The sequence below is a fragment of the Cavia porcellus genome, unplaced genomic scaffold, assembly GCF_034190915.1.
Source record: "Cavia porcellus strain 051 isolate PalLab524CR breed Dunkin Hartley unplaced genomic scaffold, mCavPor4.1 scaffold_11, whole genome shotgun sequence".
NCBI lineage: Eukaryota > Metazoa > Chordata > Mammalia > Rodentia > Caviidae > Cavia > Cavia porcellus.
Window position 1 is genome coordinate 18,882,668 of NW_026947494.1, and position 19,104 is coordinate 18,901,771.

Sequence of the window (19,104 nt, forward strand, 5' to 3'; positions counted from 1 at the left end):
ACATTTACACAGACTATTTTAAGTTTAGTTATCTTGAAGTGGTGATATACTACACTATAACAACTAGCATATTGGAATGGCACTGACTGAAGTGGCAAGAAGCATAATTACTACCTGGACGAGGGTGGGACAGGAGATGGTGGAGTGACTCCTCTTGCTCTACGATCTTTCCACTTCAGCCCAATTTCTCAAACATTTTCATTTTTGTTTCCACAGTTGTTGCTCTGAGTTTCCTAGCAGCCCTGGCCACATCTGCTTGTCCTCTTACAGGTGTCTGGCATCCTGGGCTCTGACTGAGCACCGCACTGCTGTTCACTACCGCACAGTAGAATAAGCATCCAGCAGCACAGCTGTGACAGGTCCAGCAGAGACACCATTTCTGAGATCTTTGCTCAACTACAAATCTTCTATAAATTTCTTTGATATGAGGTCCATTCATATCTGAGGAAGCTCACAATTTAAATGTTTGTACGTTGGGGGCTTACTATGTCTTTTGAGTTTTATTTACTTTAACTTTCTTATATAAGAAAACTAGGAAATATTTAAACTTGTATGTTTGATTTATTTCACCTAATATTGTGGTCTTAGGCTGTAACCAATTTTCCAGGATGACAGCAGTTTATTTTTCTTTAGGGCAGACAGAGTTTACTTCATTGTGTGTAAACACCACATTTTGTTTATCCACTTGCCAGTTGATGGACATAAAAGCTGTTTCCCAGATTTATCTCTTATGAATTGTGCTGCTATAAAATTGAGTATGCTTTTCATTGTGCATATACCACAATTGTGACTTGATATTTATGTTTTATTTGGAAGGCTTTTCCTGAGATATATTTTGGCTTGGTTACACATCTGTTTTAAAAATTTTCAAATTTTATCCTATTAGGATCGCATTACCTAAGTATGTTTTGGACATTTGCTAACATATCATTTTCCTTTCTTTAACAGTACAGAACCTTAGTGCTCTCTCCAGATTACAAAGCATTTTCTTTAAATGTATTTTCTATAATCTAAATACTAAATTTATTTTTATTTCCTTCATTAGAATGTACACACTAGCATGGTTAAGAGCATTTCTATATTTTTGAATTACTTAATGAATTTATCCATAAATGAATTTATCCATAAATTTACATATTGAATTTATTTATAAAATACAAAAGTATCTTTGGAACAACTATAGAGACAACTTTCAATAATTATCTTTCAGTAAATGCATCCATAATCTAATAAATTCACCATTCCCAAGAATACAGATGCATTACAGGGGCCAGGGAAAAATTGTTGAGAAATAACAGAGGACAAGTTTACTTTATTTGTTTTCATGTCACCCACCTTGAGAAGTATTTGAAATATAAATGGATAATTAAGAATTAAATAAAATATACTTAATGTGCTACAGCGTATCCTTCTGATGTATTCAGCTTCAAATTTTCAATTTTAATTGTCAATGATTATGTATTTATTGAAGACAGACTAACATTTATAAATACTAATGGAAATAACTAATAAATAAAGCTAATTAACATTACTTAATAGTTATTTAAAAAATAATCCCTATATGTTGATGCAGAGACACATACTTTACTCTTTTTAAAGGACAATCTATTTTCTACTGAATTCTTGGACCCATTTTTTCTTAGCAATGCCGTGTGTTTCTATAAACTGAAAGGTGATGTTATGCATGTTTATTTCACAGATGTATACTGAACTTGTCAGTGTATTAGTTTTACTGCACTCTTATTTCCTATGCCGGAGATCTCAGATGGGTCCCTGTGTTCTCTGAACCCCTTCTCTAGACTATTTCCTGCTAAAATTGGCACAATTTTGTAAGAAAACATATGAGGGAAAAACCAACTGCCATGATACATAGTAGAATGAAGCGGCTTATTTTTAAAATGATGTAAGCTTGGATCAAAGCATATGACACTTAATTGTTATGCGTCAGGAAGAAACAGTGGTAGTGAAGACAGTGGTAGAGCAGAGCCTGCCACCACACCAGGGTGGCTCTTCTTGGACTATAACATAGAATACACGTAGTGCAGCAGCAAAACACATTGCAATATGTAGTGTATCCCTCAGGTGTTGTCAAAGACAGGTCAGCTTACCTTTCCTAAAACAATGATTGAAATTAGTTTTAAATATGAACACACAGTAAATTATATTCCCAAACTGTCCAGCAAGCACAAGGCTGTGAGCACAACTGCCAGCACCAATAATAATAATAATAATAATAATAATAATAATAAATTAATTAATTAGATATACTCTTACACTATATAATATGTACTTATCTCTCTGCTTCTCCTTCTGCTTCTCCAGTATACACTATTATCTGGCACTCTGAACCAAGCCCTCTACAGCTCTCCTTAACAGAATAATATAATTAAGTATTGGCTACATAAAAAGAATAATTGTCAAGGTATATTTGATAGTAAACTAGGAAATCAGAAACTATAAAATCTATCTATATCTTTGCAAACAGGAACTGACCTTCATAACTTTGTTGAAGCATTTTCTGCCCTCTGCTGAGATTTTTATCAATTTAGCAATTTCAGTTTTGTCATGAACTTGGCTTAAAAGAACTCTAGAAAAATTAGCAAGTTATTATTTTTCCAAAGCTTTAACATTTGATTAAGGCTTCTATTTTCTGCACAAACTAAAATGTCCCTCACTGTGTTTAATTTATTCATTTGCAGCCAAAGACCTTTGATTAGAATAATTTTTCAAATATAAACAATTAGTAACAGATCATTTACTTACTAAATGTTATAGGGAGAGCCAGCTGTCTTTATGTTCTTCACTGACTACTTCGAAGTTAGTATTTCCTCATGACATTTCACTATTTAATAATATTCAATTAAACATGATGATCTTTACGGATTGGTTATTTGCAAGGTTATTTTCTATATTTTTTACTGTCCAAGAAGAAACATGTTCACTGTTAGTAAATGATTAGGATTTCCATATGATTTGAGTTCATTCATCAGTGCCCAGAAGTACATCTTATCACTTATTCAATTTAATTTCTTGTGGAAGAGGTCTCTTTTTAATCAACCTTAAAGGTATGTTCGGCTGATTTGCAAATGGAAGGTCAGTGCTAATTGAGAGAAGGCTTAAAAATCTCTGACCCCTTTTATCCCTGCACAAAGATTCTTTGCTCCTTATGTTCTGATACTTGGCTTCCCCATATCGCCTTACGAGGTTAAGAAGATGAATGCTCATTGCTTCTAATCCTTACTGTGATTTATGAGCCTCCCGGTATCTGTTCCCTAGAGCAGCTACAACTGTGTGTGGTTGTTTTGCCTGCTGTTTAAATTACACAGACATCTGCAAGAGTAAATTATGGATTTTGTCCCATGGACCTAACAGAGCATTCTCTTCATCTCTTCACAGTACTTTCTTTTTTATTAGAACAAAACCCATCTATGTACTTGTTTATGGACTAAGACAATTTTAAGCTAACCGGAATGACAGCACAATGACCTCAATTGTGAACTGAGACATAATATCAAAGCAGCATGATACAGCCACAGGATAACTTTAAAGACAAAGGGAAAAAACAAAAGGTAAATTTATCCACATGGCTTTCATCTTTAAGGGATAAACTGTAAACTTACAGAAGGAGAACGACCTTTACAATTAATTGAAAATATGTTCAATGGAATAAAACGTGGAACAGACCCTTAGACTCTGAATGTGGAAGATTTTAATTATATCTTGTGTTCTTTGACAATTTAAACTAAAAAACTGACCAAAGAAATACACAATCAAATATAAAAAAAATAAAAATAGGGGAGTATCTTAATTTGTGCATATTATATAGCTCATAGTAAATATATTTTAATAATCTTGGAGGTTTGTGGACATCATGGATGATGTAGAATGATCTCTTTATTTTGAAAAAAATATTTGCTAGAATTTAAGACAAAAAAGTCACTGATTCTACATTTTCTCTTCTTTTCTGTTCCTATTACTCTCTCTGGGTAATCAATCATAATCCCAAATGACAAGTCATTGTGAAATCCTAATAGGCATGTCCCAAGTTATTAACCTTTGACAAGTGCTATAATTAGAAGTACCCCTGCATTTATTTTATTCTTATTTACTGAATTGTGCTAATCACAACTCAAGGAATATCCAACCAGAGGAAACAACAAAAAAAAAAAAATAGAATCTGATTTCTACTTAGGCTTTACAAACTACATCAAAACAAAAGATGGCTTTGAGATTCAATTTTGAACCTATTGTCAACTCAGCAGGACGCTGTGAGCGGTAAAACCAGAAATGCTCAAGCCTATTCCTGGCTGCCAGGCTCTGCTCTCCCCCTGTGTTTCCATCAGTTTCTGTTTCACCTCATCACTGTGGGGAGCTGGTGTTTCCCCAGGGGTCGGGACCTGCTACTCATACAGTGCCCGAAAGAATTATTTTTTAAAAATAATTCCTCTGCCTCTTGGCTCCTGTATCTGTCAGGCAATAGCTCATTTCCAAAACTTTCCTTTTCTCAATCCTGCTTTCCTCCTCACCTTCAGAAAAATAGATGAAATATTGGTGGAATCTTGAAGAATTCTATTTACTTATAACCCTAACATACCTGTATCTCTAGCTACATAAACACTTTAAATGTGTACTAAATATAAGTGATTTTCTTAAAAAGATTGTACAAGATAGAAATAAAACTAAAATTTTGCTTCAAACAGATAAGGTTCCACTGATAATCCACTGCACTGCCATGATCATGGCCTTACATACACACAGAGATACACCAACACACATGCAGGTGTAGCTTCAGGTTACTTATCTACACTGAAATACAACAAAAACATAATGCAGTTCCCCATCATGTAGAGCATAAAGCCATGAGCTGAAATATGGTCTTAAATTCCATTCAAGCATCTTCATCACCTACTCTTACTCTTCTGGATTTACCAGCCAAATATTCTCATAATTTATACTTAGTTCATTCCTTCACTCTCTAAATGACCAAAAATTCACCAAAACACAATAACATTACAGGCCTACATGTCTCTTTTAAAACTATACATGGTTTTGTTACATATTTAGCACCACTTCTCAAAGTATCCAGGTCAGATGTCTCTTATCCACGTCTTCCTATCCTCAGCTAGCATAGCAGGTAAGAAGGAAAGTCAACCTCAAGCTCATTTTTATTCTGGACCTAAAACACCTGCTACATATTGATCAAGACATGCAGTTGCACCACATGGAAGACATCTAATTTATTTTGGTTTTCAGTCTAAGCAATAAATTAATATAGTTACATGTAAAACAAGCATGAGTATAGTTGAAGAGTACAACTAGCAATAAGTTTTGCAAAATTCTGCAGAACAAATAAGTCACCCTTCTTTATTGTTCAAGAAATAATTCCAGAAAGGAGTTGGTGGGGTCATAAATGGATCCTCAAAACCGCTGTATTTAAAATTAAGTTAAAGCTGTGCCTCAGTCTACAAATTGAATTTGCTTTACGATTTTAGGAAAGGGGGCCTCCTTTGTGTTTGTGTGGTGGAGACAGCAACAGCTGTGTTTGTAGTCTAGGAGGCTATGTGGAGATTGTGAGCAAAGCAGCAATTCTGTGGAATGCATTTGAGAACCAAATTATTTTTAAACAAATCATTCGTAAGCCAAGCCATTACTGTAATGCAAGAAAACGTGTTCTTTAATAAAGAATAATTAAAATGATTTAACTTGACACTTTATGTTTGATATTTTTAGATGTCATTTCCTTTCATTGTAGTAATCTGGCAGTATTTCTTTACAGCCTACTTATATACATGATGTATATGAAAACTTTCACATTAATAGGAAAGCAATTTCAACCCCTTCTCATTGTGTCTTCTGCATTTATATGCACCCTGATAAGAAATGGAAATTCTGATTTCTTTACATGTTTCCTATTTAAGGCTATTTTAAAATTTTCAATTTAAAGTACTATAAATCTCTTTTTAATTTTTAAACTTCAATTAAAGCACAAAGTGAACCAAAGTGCATTTGGGAAATTTTGTCTTTTTTTTTTTCCACTTTGGACTTTAGACATCATTGTGCTTTATTAAACTTTAAAGAAAAATGTGCATTAATAATTAGAATCAGAGCAAACTGTAATTCAGGGCTAAAGTACATGCCCAGCATGTATGAAGCACTGGGTTAGATCATCAGTAATGAATTACTCATATGACACATTACATGTAGGTCGAGGCCATCATGGGCATTATATGACAGGAAGTTACTAATTAGAATAAATATAATTAGATGTGTTCGTCTTTTATATATACTTGCATGTTTGTGTGCTAGATCTGGAATAAAACCATCATATCAATATGATTGAAGATATGAGTTTTATTAATTCTAATTTTTACAAGTCAAAGCCTTTGCAATGCAAAACAAGGTATTTTTTCCCAAAATTTGGTTATTGATGACAACAAATTAATGATCAAAGTGAATGATGATCAAAGTGAATAGATTTTATGAATATTTGAAATAAAAATATTTTTAAGTTTTAATATTGAAATTTTTTTCTAAATTTTGTGTAGTTTTATTCAAAGCTGGGACTTAGTTGATGAAAATATGATAAAACTGGGTCACTGTCTCCCATGTTTTAAATGAATTAATCTCATAAGTATTAAAACAGAAAGTAGTTTTGTGCTTATTAAATATGAGCAGGCACAGAGTTTGAACAAATATCACAGTATGAGCCATCCAGCCATATTAGTTTAATTACATGCCTGCCTTATGTCTTTAACCTTTTGCTTTGGAACTACAATATTAATGGTTAGGTTTAATTGATAACTGATTAAGAAGTCAGAATACCAAGGTTGTTTTGACTATGGCCCAAGAATAGACTCTAGCATTACGAAATGGAGCATGTCAGAGCACCTTTTAATTAATGTGTCCATGAAGGTTAAATGTAAGCATTTAAATACCAAGGGTTAGAAACCTGCCAGTCACAAAGGGAAAGCAGTTTACAATCGCCAGCAAACGAAACAAATGAACAAGATTGGACCATATTAAGAAAGCAAAAACATTGTTGACTTTGTTTCCTATGTGAAAGTTTCAACTGATATATGCCTTTGAAACGAGACACATCCAATAACAAAAGTAATATCCACTAATTATGAGAGAGAAAGCAAAGTGCAATAAAACTAGAATATAAAAGAACAAAAGTCTTTTTTAGGAGGCATATAACTGCTAGTTCTTCATCTGCATATAAATTGAAGGAGTATGAGAAATGTACAATAACACAGTAAGGCACACATAGGGCCTTGCTAAAGGAAATGATTACTTAAGTTTCATGATTGTGCACTAATTATGTCAACCATCTGGAAATACACAAAAAGTTTAATATTCTGTTTAGTAATGAAATACATTTTTAAAATTTAAATGTATGTTCAACTTTCAACAACTTAATAAGAGCTTAAAGGCATAAATCCTGGTGAGATTTGTCACTTACCTTTAAAAAGGTTAGCATGCTTTAAATGACCAAACTCCTAGTGAGTTCCAGTTCGACTGTATTCCCCAGTTGAGCCACGTGGTCAGGAAACAAAGCTAGAATGACAAGCACATGAAACCGGAATTTAACTATGTTAGTATATATTACCTGTGAATACACTGCCTTTACAGTCATGACTTGGTGTTCAGCTGCTTTCAGTGTGTTGAATTTACACTTACTGCATTTTAGCCGAGCTAAAACTTTGACCCAATACTTATCGTTTGATTGTTGTGAGATATGCAAAATTGTATGTAGTGCAAATTGTGCATGATTCGACTAATTGCACCTAAAGCAACCTGTTTGGTACTTACTGGTTTGGGCACTCAGCTCACTTACTGAAACCTCTTAACCAAGAGTACCAACTTACTATTCCACTTAAAAATTTTCCAGACCATATAGAAGGTTCCCACACCCAACTTTTATATCCCTCACCCAACTTAATCTACTATTACTGTCTTGCTCTATAATGATGTCCTGGTCACAATGTTCAATATATGGTAGTAATTGGACTCAAGAGAACAAGTATTGCTAAATCATTTCAATATTTTTCTTCTAATACTCAACATACTACATTGCCTTTAGTCTTTATGTCTTATTGGCCTCCTACTGACAGTTTCCAGACTTTCATTTTCCCGTAATGACCATGGTAATTTTGAAAAATAGTGGCCACACATACAGAGATTATCCTTGAATTGTAGTTTTCTCGCGCATGTCTCATGACTGGACGAGGATATAGGTTTCTGGGCAGAATGTGTAAAATGTTAAGTTTCGTCTCCCTAATTTCCTAGCTATCAGCTGTGCAGGTCACTATGATTAATTTAGATGCTAACTGCTAACAGCTGACTGGAATAATATTTGCAACATTGTGCACTGTAAAGTTACTTGTGTTCACCCTTTTCACACTGTTAAAAAGTTTATAAGAGAAGGTAGTAAATGAAAAGGGGGGGCTAATTTCTAGAAGAAGTAACATTACATGAATAAACTGGAGTCATTATGAAATTTCTGTTCTCCCACCTCCCTTTTAGGCTTGCTGTATTTACTCATATATATGTATGAATATATATATCATATATATGTATATCTCAATCATATATAAATATATACAGGCATATATATCAGTTGGAATCATTTTGTTCTATAATACAATACCACAGTGTTTCATTGTTTTTCTTGCTAAAATTACTTCATCTTTAACCTTTGAGGACTCTTTAAGTTGGTTTCAGTATTTTTTTTTTTTTTTTTTTTTTGTAAATACCAGACTGGTGTGTTCATTACATGGGCTGGCACTACAAATTAGTCCATTTAATTTCATATTGTATAGTACAAATCTTACAAACCTTTTTTTGCTTTGAAATTAAAGTCAGTCTTTTGTACAAGGATCCTTGGTTGATTTATTTGTTTTTTAAAGAGAAATAAACACAGAAAATAAAAATGAAAACAAAAAACACAAACAAACAACAAAAAAAAAAACAACAAAAAATACAAACCAATAACAATATGGGCTTTCAAAACAAGGTGATAGGAATTTAAGGATGGTTGTTATATCACATAATGTTATCTTCAAAAGAGCTGCTTACATTGCCAAATATAGACATGCAATATTGATCAAACTGTATAAGTATTATCTATTCTTTTCCATGAACTAATATGAATCTTAGTAAAAAACAAAGAATTGGCCAATAGTTTTGCTCCTTGCCACTGGGAGGGTATTGCTTCTACATCTCTAAATGGATTGATATATATATATATTTACTTTAATATATGTATTTATGGTTATAGTTGTTTCCATAATTATAAACGTGTACAAACGTGTACCTATAATATAACTAGGTAAAATTACTTAGTACTGGTAAATCTCTACTCTCATTATATATATATATATATATATATATATATATATATTTTTTTTTTTTTTTTTTTTGCTTGCTCATTTGTTTGACACCAGGGGTACTGACCATAACATTTTTTTAAATAAGCCACATCATGGATTTAATAGAATACAATATTCAAAATATATCTTCTATGTGAATTAATATTCATAGGTTCTATCAATCATGATATAAATGTTTTTAGGATGCCATTTTTCAGCCAAACTTAGACCATGTTATGGTTCTTGACCATTTATATAATAGGAAAATATTTTAATAAAACAACTTTCTCAGGAGTGTAGCTCATTATAAGAGAGTACCTGTAGCTAAGGTAACAGGAAATGTACAGGCCACACAATGGAAGAGTGCTTTTATAATTTGCTTAAGGCATCAAAAGATAATCATATTATTACCTTAATTAGAAAAATAGATATTACTTAATAATGAAAGTCAAGCAATTATTTTTCTTTCTAAAGTAGCATAACTAGTACCCTGAAGTTATTTTGTAATGGAAAAACTAAAACTATAAAACTATGTAACCTGTAAAAAGTATTAATTAAGCATGTTTCTAGAAAAAAAATTGAAGGAAATTTGTTCTAAATTATAAGCCATACATCGTTTGTAGAGATGTCATAACTCATCTCTTCTGCTGGATCCATTTACAAAGGTCTGTAAGGGACTAGCAAATAAGTCAAAGGCGTGAGAGGTTATGGTTCAAGGAATCACCAAGGATGAACTATGAATGGGTTTGGTGAGGTTTACATTATTAAAATTGTTAAACAAATTCTGTTCTTGCTACTTGGAGTAAAAAAAAAAAAAGCAATGAGCTTTTGGAAAGCAACTGGTAAACAGAAAATGTACCCCTTTCTACAAAATAGGCTTCAGTAATACAGTCTGATTTCCAGTTTTAAAAAGCTGCACAAATCCAGGGACCACTAGGAGCTCTAGATGAAAAGGAGCGTCCCTTTGCAAAGCAACTGACAAGCTTAGGATTCATGCATTGCCCAGGAGGTCCAGAGTCACAAGGCTCTGCATTATAAACCCAAAATAAGCATGTAAAACTTAACAGAGCTTTTGTGGACCAATAGAACCTCAAGAGAGCAAATAAAATTGACTGCACAAGATCCTTTTGTAGCCCACACACCAAACTCCCAAAGTAAGGAAAAGGAAAAATGAAAAAAAAAAACAAAAAACCAAAAACAGTATCAGAGAAAGTCAACAGCAAAATGAGAAAGAAATGTTGTTTGTTAGTAATTATAAATAACAGGATGATACGGGAAAGATTAATACAATAGCTAAAGCTTATTTATTTTTTGTCCTCGAAATTAAATTCAGGACAATAAACCTACCAGGCAGGTGTGAGGCTACTGAGCTGTATCTCGGGCCTATATCTAAAGCTTTTAAAATTAGTGGAAGGAGTAAAAAGCATAATGAAAATATATTTCATATATATTTCATATATCAGATATATAACAAATTCAAACACAAAGATTGTATGTGTGTGTGTCACCTAAAGGGTGCCTTTTGGGCCATACATAGTTAATCCAAATATTTATTTACCAGAACAAAGTCTAAGAAGTGAACAAATAATTGAAAATATTTTAAAAATGACTTATGGTACACCAAAAAACTTTAAAAGTGTTTTTAAAAATCATGAAGTAACATAATTTTTCAGAACTGTGGACAAATACTTAATAATTTGTGGACAAATACATTCTGTATATGATAATACAGAATAATATTTTGGAGATAAAAAATGCTTCCTTTTAAAAAATCTTGAAAATTAAAATTATGTATTCAAACCTAAGTTTACAAATAAAGATAAAAACCATGTCATCAGCTTTGAGAATCTATTTTCAATTCAAAGAACAAAGTTTAAAGTATAGATTATTTTAAGAATGTCAGCAATCAAAGAAATATTGAGTATTTATAGAAAGGAAAGCCAGGTTTCTAGAAATTGTACAGAAGAATACCACACAAGTCACTATCAGTGAAACAAAAAGTAAATCACCAAGGATATCAATCTCATGCAGTTAAACAGACAATATTTATTAAAACATAAAGCTACTGCTTGATATAATCAATAACTGGGAAAGGCACGAGGAAACGGACACTATCATTTGGGACTGGAAGTGAACAATGACACAGTCACCATGAAGGAACAGTTAGCAGTATGTACTAAAGGTGAACATGCAGGTAGCCCACCCCTGTAGCTCCATTCCTGCACAATCAGGTAGGAAAATCTTAGGAATGAGCACAAGAGATACGAACAGGAGTGTTTGTTCCAGGGCTTTTCAAATTCCTGTACAAACTGGCATTGTTGAATAGAACTTGATACATATTTGTAGACACTGAAAAGCAAAATATTTCAAAAATTGCACTTCTGAAAATGCCACTCATAATTTATAGGAAAATATTTAATTATTTTTGGTAATTATATATATCTGCACACATACACATAAATGAATGTGTGTGAGTGTGTATGTTGTAAAAAACTGTCAGATCAAGATTTCCTTCATTATACAGAAATCATGGTGAAGCATATATGCAACTTGGTCAAGAAGAAGAATCACAAAAACAGGTTAGTATTGGTAAGGTGAGCTAAGCATATGTAAATATTTGAAAATATTCAGAATCATGAATTTAATGAAAAAAGGCAAATCTAGAATCTGAAGAAAAAATGAAAAGAACAGCATAAAACTACTTTATCAGTAAAATGGACATAGGAAAGATGTAGATACATTTGTTTCATGTTCCTCCTTGGAGTAAAGATAAATCCCTTCATAATTAGGTGACCTCTGTTTCTCTTGGGTGTAGTAAAGAAACACAAGCGTGAAAATAAAAGGCACCAGAAGAATGTAATCTGAGGACAGTGTTGACATTACAGGTAGTCAATGTGCCTTAGGAAGTCCCAAGGTCCTAGTCCAGATTAGATACACACTGCAAAGGACAGGATTCACAAGGTCATTTCAGCCAACAAATGGGAATCCAGAGCTAATTTTATCAGAGAGAAAATAATTGTCAACAGTGCAGCCAGACCACTTTGAAAACACTGAAACTGGACACTGGCATTTATTTTGTCTCAAGTAGCTCCATTTTAATGAAAACAACTTGAAAATGAATTAAATACACATGCAAAATAAAGGATGATATCAGAAACAATGTCAGCCAAACACAGAGAGGTTGCCAATTCTAAGAATTCCAAGACACTGTGAAAAATTAAACATTATAAAGCAAAGTAGATATATCTTTGTCAAATTTTGGTCATGTCTCCAGAAGTAGAAAATTGATGGACTCAGTTATATCTATTGAACATTGCAGTTAGGATTTCTTTAAATGAAAAAGCAACTACACTATGAAGTTGACTAAAAACACCACAATCAATCCAAATACAGTGCTGCAGGTAGCCAAGTATTTACAATCAGTGGAGTCAAGTGTTACTTGCAAGGGAGCCAAAGTAAAGAGAAAGCCTGGCGTAGACTTTTACTGATACAGCAAAGTAAATGCACAGAATAAGTTTCTGTTTTTCCCTTACGAGCGTTCTCCAGCCCCTCACTACATCTCCCCTTCCATTCCATTGCTTACTTCACATGATGAACTTATAGTCACCAGATATCCTCAGATTATAAAGGATTAGCATGTGGCCCCTGTATCAGTGAGGTAGAGGCTAAATTATGCAATATGTATCAGGCTTGACTCAATAGATTTGTATTCAAGTTCCTGGAAAGCAAATATGAAGTCTATAAAGATTTTACATAGTACTTAAAACATGTAATATTTAAAACAATGTGATAGGGAAAGACACATTTTAAAATGCCACAAGAATTTTTCCATGCTAAAATTGGAGATTTTGGCTCAGATGAACTGAAATATAAGAGGTAAGTTGATAAAACAGGAAAATAATACAAAAATGTCTTTTGAATTAGGTCAAATGACAATATAATAATCTTTGACATAACTTTAAAAATTCCCATGAAATAGAGATGCAGATATTTTAATACATGAACTTATTCGCTACACAACATAATACACACACTGTAAAACATATACTTTGAAATGAATGGATATATTTGAGAGAGAATAAAAGAGGTGCTCTAAAATATAGAAAAAGGCTGTAAATACAGGGAGGCAGGTGAGTATGGCAAACAAGGAACTCACTGAGTATTACAAACAAAGAATTCATATAAAACTGGTGTAAATGTGGAGGTGTCTGGGTCAAAATGCACAAGGAATTGCATCCCAGAAAAGCTGAGTCTTCAGGAAAAAATATTCAACTTTCCCAAATGAAGGAAGGAAGGAAGGAAGGAAGGAAGGAAGGAAGGAAGGAAGGAAGAAAGAAGAAAGAAAGAAAGAAAGAAAGAAAGAAAGAAAGAAAGAAAGAAAGAAAGAAAGAAAGAAAGAAAGAAGAAAGAAAAAAGAAAGAAAGAAAGAAAAAAGAGATAAAGGAAAGGAAAGAAAGAGGGAAGGAAAGATGGAAAGAGGTAGGAAGAGAAGGAAATTTCATTTATGTTTATACTTTTAGAGGAAATAAACATCTGAGGATGTATAGGCAATGGTGGATTCTCATAGGGGTATGGAGAATTATTTCTCCAGTTCAAATTTGGCCTTAACATTAAGAGTTGAAGTTAAAGTGGATTGGGATATGTAAAGATTTCTAGATTTAAAAAAATATCAAGATATTTTGAAATGAATTCCAATAAATATAGTAATCCAGTTAAATGTAGAAAATAGAAAAGATGTGGGATATAATCAGTAAGATACTGGTGTGGAGATAATACAAGATAAAGATGAGAATAAAGAGAAAACAGAGAAGAGGTAAAATAAAAAATAAAATGAATAAACTTAGAAATACGATAGTGTATTCAAAAAAAAGTAACAAAGCTTTACCATTCAGAAAGAGTTTAAAGCCTTCTGAGTTATGTTTAGCAAATTGCATTTCAATAGAAGCCAAGAGGAGTTAAAAGTACATTTTTAAATTTATCTTCCTTACTGATATTTATTGAATATATCTAAAATTAATTTAGCACAAGAGCATCACACTGAAGAGACTTAAGCCCTTAACTGGTACGGGCTAACCATGTACACAGTGATACTGTATTCAGGGAATTTGACTGACAATTTAAGTCTCCCATGGTGGACACACCTGCAATCTCAGTACCCTGGGAGGTTGAGGAAGAAAGATCACAAGGTCCAGCCTGGACAATTTAGGGACTCTTCCAGACCCTTTTTCAAAGCTATTAAAAAAAAAAAAAAGAAAGAAAGAAAAGAAAAAAATACTGGAGTTGTTTTTTTAGTGCAAATGCCCTGTGTGCAATGCCCAGTACTACAAAGAAAAAAAAAAGACAAAGTCTCCAAATTCAAAGAACTGCAGTCCTGCCCCCCAAAATAGGGAACTCTTTCCCTCCAAGGAATATATTAAACTTACACTGAAATGACACAGAAGAAGAAATGCTGTAATAGCCAAGACTATAATACATAAGCAAAAGACAGTGGATTTGGCCTACTCAATAATATGTCATAAAATATACAGAAAAGAAGGTATGGACCATGAAAAAGCAAAGTGATGAACTGAATAGGAGAGAGAACCTTGAAACACCCCCATACACACTGATAATTTTAAACCAGGTACGTTATCTTCCTCAGATTAAGAAATGAGAGCTGACTAGTGACTTGTGTTGGCTGGTGTGTTGGGGAGGCCGGGGAGACGTGGCGCTGGGCACTGTGTGCTGTCCTCTCCCATTGCCACGTGCACGTTCTCTTCCTCTGCTTATCAGCCAGCAGATTGGATTGTTTTTATCTCTGAACATTAGCAAATTTTAAGAAATTTTCCTGAAATAGCAACAATGAGTTTATGTCAATGGAAGAATGCAATATATATCTTAGAAACTTGTATCTGGGCACAAGTCAAAGAAAAAAGACACAGAAACTAAGTATAAAATAATTTTTAAATTTTCATAACTTCAAAAATAGTTGGAGGGAGCAGGGAGGAAGGGAAGGAAAAGGACAAAACAATGGATTAAGGTGTCTACATGCACCAACTTTTCACAACAAATGTAAACATCACGTAGTGCGAACCTGTATGAATAAAATAGCAGATTTAAAAATGCACTTTAAATATAGAAATGCTTGTTTTAAAATGCATGAAAGTTAATAATGGCATTTGTAATATTATGAGCTATTATTTAAATATTTTATAATAAATATTTATCCAATATTATATTGGAAACTAATTTTGGTCACACTAAAAGATAACTGTCTTGAAAAGTTATAAAATTTAAACTTTTCACTTTCAGATTTATCTGTTTAAGTAACAAACTCACACCCTATTTACTTGAATATCTGTTATCTTAAATTTTAAAAGTAATTTCTAAAGCAGTTCCAGGAATCTACAAAAGAAATTCTGCTAAAGCAATTAATTTAAGACCTTCTGTATTTTGAAGAAATTTTAAGCTAAATATGAGACACATTAACTACTTGAACTGTATTACATCTAGACAACTTGTCTTTAAATTTTCACATGTATAAACTTGTTGAAGCTAGAGTTTTTATTATTGTTTTAAGTGACAAATTAAAAATCTATAGGTAGATATCCTGAAATTTCATTTAAAGTGTAAAAAGGTTCACACTTCCTATGTAGATTACTTGTAGCCATCAAATTGTTAGTCTTTCAGCCATGTATGATGTGCATGCCTCCACTCAGCAGTTCTTGGGGATGGAGTCAGGAGGATTGGGAGTTTCAGGCCAATCGGGACAAGTTATCTGATTAGCAAGATCTTATCTGTTGGGAGCCCCTGAAGCTGGGAAATTGACCACACGTGTGGGGCTGCGGCATAGTCAGGGCATGGCTGTCCCAAGAACAAAGAGCACACAGGACAAGTCACATGCAGAAGCTGTTGCAGCCCAGAAAAACACCAAGCCTTTAGACAATCCAAGCAATGGGTTGCTAGGCAGCAGGACTGAAATTCACATTATTCTTCTGAGCGTATAAATAAATGAGCTACAGTGGTTGCGCAGTCCCTTTCCACCTAACATGAGGGTAATGGCTCCACTCTTCCCTAGATTTTTCTCTTTTAATCTCATTTTCACTGTTGTTCACCCAAGTACCTCAAGAGTTCTAAAGTTTGCAGAACTTGTCTCAATATTAAAAAAAGAAAGAAAAACTAAAGATTTAACTCACTATCAAGGACCTAAAATCTGTCAATACATGAAAAACTTCAAAATTATTTTTAAATGAGTATCTAATGTAAATAAAAATGTGTTTATTAAAATTGGTAATTTGTATTAACTCAAGCACGTATATTTCTCATATTTTATTCAATTATGTTTATGAAAGTGGTATATGCATTAAAAAGCACAGATTAAAATACGACTTGATTATTTATTTAACTGGAAAACACATTATCATCTCTAGTGCTTGCATCTTTTATGATGAATGTAAGCAGGCTAGGGAGAGTGTATGTTTATAATTTTGTTGTTTTCATGCTTTATTTCCACCATTCATTCAATTACTCACTTATGGAATTATTTAATACACAATGTATCAAATAGAAAAGTAAATTAAATATAATATCTTTCCTGAAAAAATACACACGTGTGAATAAAATTCATGTGTATGTAAGAGTTTGAACATTGCAAGTTACATAATGAAGACATTAACTACATTGCCGCAAAGGGAAATAGATTTCTCACAAAACTTGAAATATAATGCATCTTCATAAATATGAGGATTCCAAGGAGAGAAAAAATAGGAGACACATTTCTGTGATCTAATCAGCAGAGGTCCATAGGGAACAGTGATCTGAAGTTTGTTGGTCCTGTGACAATGGTCTTAATTTCAACATAATGTGACCTGTTGAACCATATAAAAAGATGGCTCACAAAGCCAAGTGTGACAGTTAAGTTTACATGAAAACCTGACTGAGCCGTTTGGTGCAGTTTGTGTAGTTAAGCATTATTTCTGGGTGTTTCTGGGAGAGATTAGTGTTTGACTTGGGGGCTAAATAAGGTAAATGGTATCCTTCCCCATATAATCCGGCACATTGATCTCCTGCCCATATACCGCACCTCACACCACAGTCTCTCTTAGTTCTGTAGCTTTCAGAGGGGACAGAAATGTACACCAATAGGTTTCCTGATTCTGCAACTTTGCAGACAGATTGTCATAGGATTTCTTGGACTATAAATTCACAGGAGACAAAATGTTACTAAATTAACCTTAATTTAAGTCATTTGATCATTAATTTAACATACAACAAGTATCCAGTGGTTCTGTGTTCTAATGAATACCACAACTCAGAATTATGTCCATGGCTCTTGCCACAAATTGGAAAGAATATCAGTCCTAAAATTTTTCCTGGGTAGGTATATTTAATTCTGTCCTAATTAAGCCATGGTTTTTTCACAGTATAATGGTTATTTTTCCCCTTGTCTTCTCCTTCAGCTTGCTTTACCTTTGTTTTTCTCTTTCAATTTTAGCTGGATCTAGGTGACTATTATTTTCCGCTCTAGTAACTGGAGTGTCTGACACCAGGGGAGGAATGAACCCAGTTTTACAGATGAATGCCACTGTAAACACAGGCCCTTCCACCTCACCCAAGTCCTTCATGTTTCTCAGCCACCTTTCTAAGATATGTTTGTCAACTTTCTCAATCACTGCAATCGTGGTGACTGATGGCACACAGGCTGCAGCAGCCATGCAGAGCCCTTCCTGTCGGCACACCAGCCCAGCACTCGGGCACTGGACGATAGTTGTTTTTTTCTGAAATAAAACCTCAGTATCTGAGTCTAATTGCAGTGTTGGCAGTTTTCAATAAAGAAGTAGGTTTTAAGCTGCAGTTTGGGAAGTTAGTCTCTAAAATGTTCGCCATCGTTGGCCTGCAGTATTTTTTTATTGAGTTATTCCTAAAGTATAGCTAGAGAGGCCAAGATAGGCGATTTTGTGAAGTCAACATTTACATGAACAAATTGAACAGAATCTATACTTCAAAGTCCATAATTTCATCTAGGTTACGCTGATTCACTGGTGAACATAAAGGGTATGAATAGAAAACATAAATCAGACTCTTTGCTTATTCCCCAACCAGGACACATGAACACTGCTCAGTGTTCTAGCACTGTCTTTTTACTTTTTGTGATCAAAAGTGCAATTGTTAGATAAATGTTTATGTTGCAGCACAGAGAAAGGTAGCAGGGGCATTGGTTACACTGCCCCTTTGAAGGTGTTACATTGAAATAAAACAGAAGTCCTTGCTGCTGGAGAGATTTTCTGCTATTACATGAATGGTGACATTTATAACTTTACTCACTCATGGAGGGTTCATGAATATTGACTTTTGGTGCTTCACAAGGCTTGTGTTTGTACTTTTGATAATGATAATCACAAAAGCAATTCTTCACAAGATTACATAGGAAATGAAACATCACTTCTTTATACATATTGTATCTATTGTTTGAATTATTATAATATGAACACAGAAATGTAATATTTTCCAATCATTTTTCCTAGATAAACTGAACCATAATCATCAAATACTGACAGGAAAAAAAAAAAAGTCTTGACTGCATTGACCTCATCTCTGCCTTCCACAGGTGTTCACCTGGTGGGAGAGAGGGGAAAAAAAAACAAAACAAACAAACAAACATAACAAAAAACAAAGCAAAACAAAATGACAACAAAAAAATACCCACAATAACATGGAATAACATGGAATGAGTCAAGATAGGCAGTCCCATTGA

General features: G+C 33.4%; 1 protein-coding gene across 4 annotated transcripts in view; it reads right to left on the minus strand.

Moving 5' to 3' along the window:
- Cdh12 (cadherin 12) overlaps positions 1-19,104 on the minus strand; it is a 949,967-nt gene that overhangs the window by 651,851 nt on the left and 279,012 nt on the right. For all 4 annotated transcript variants that reach the window (XM_063258014.1, XM_063258013.1, XM_063258016.1 and 1 more), the window contains exon 2: positions 7,463-7,557. The gene's annotated coding sequence lies outside the window, so the exon portion shown is untranslated. The remainder of the gene's footprint in view (positions 1-7,462; positions 7,558-19,104) is intronic.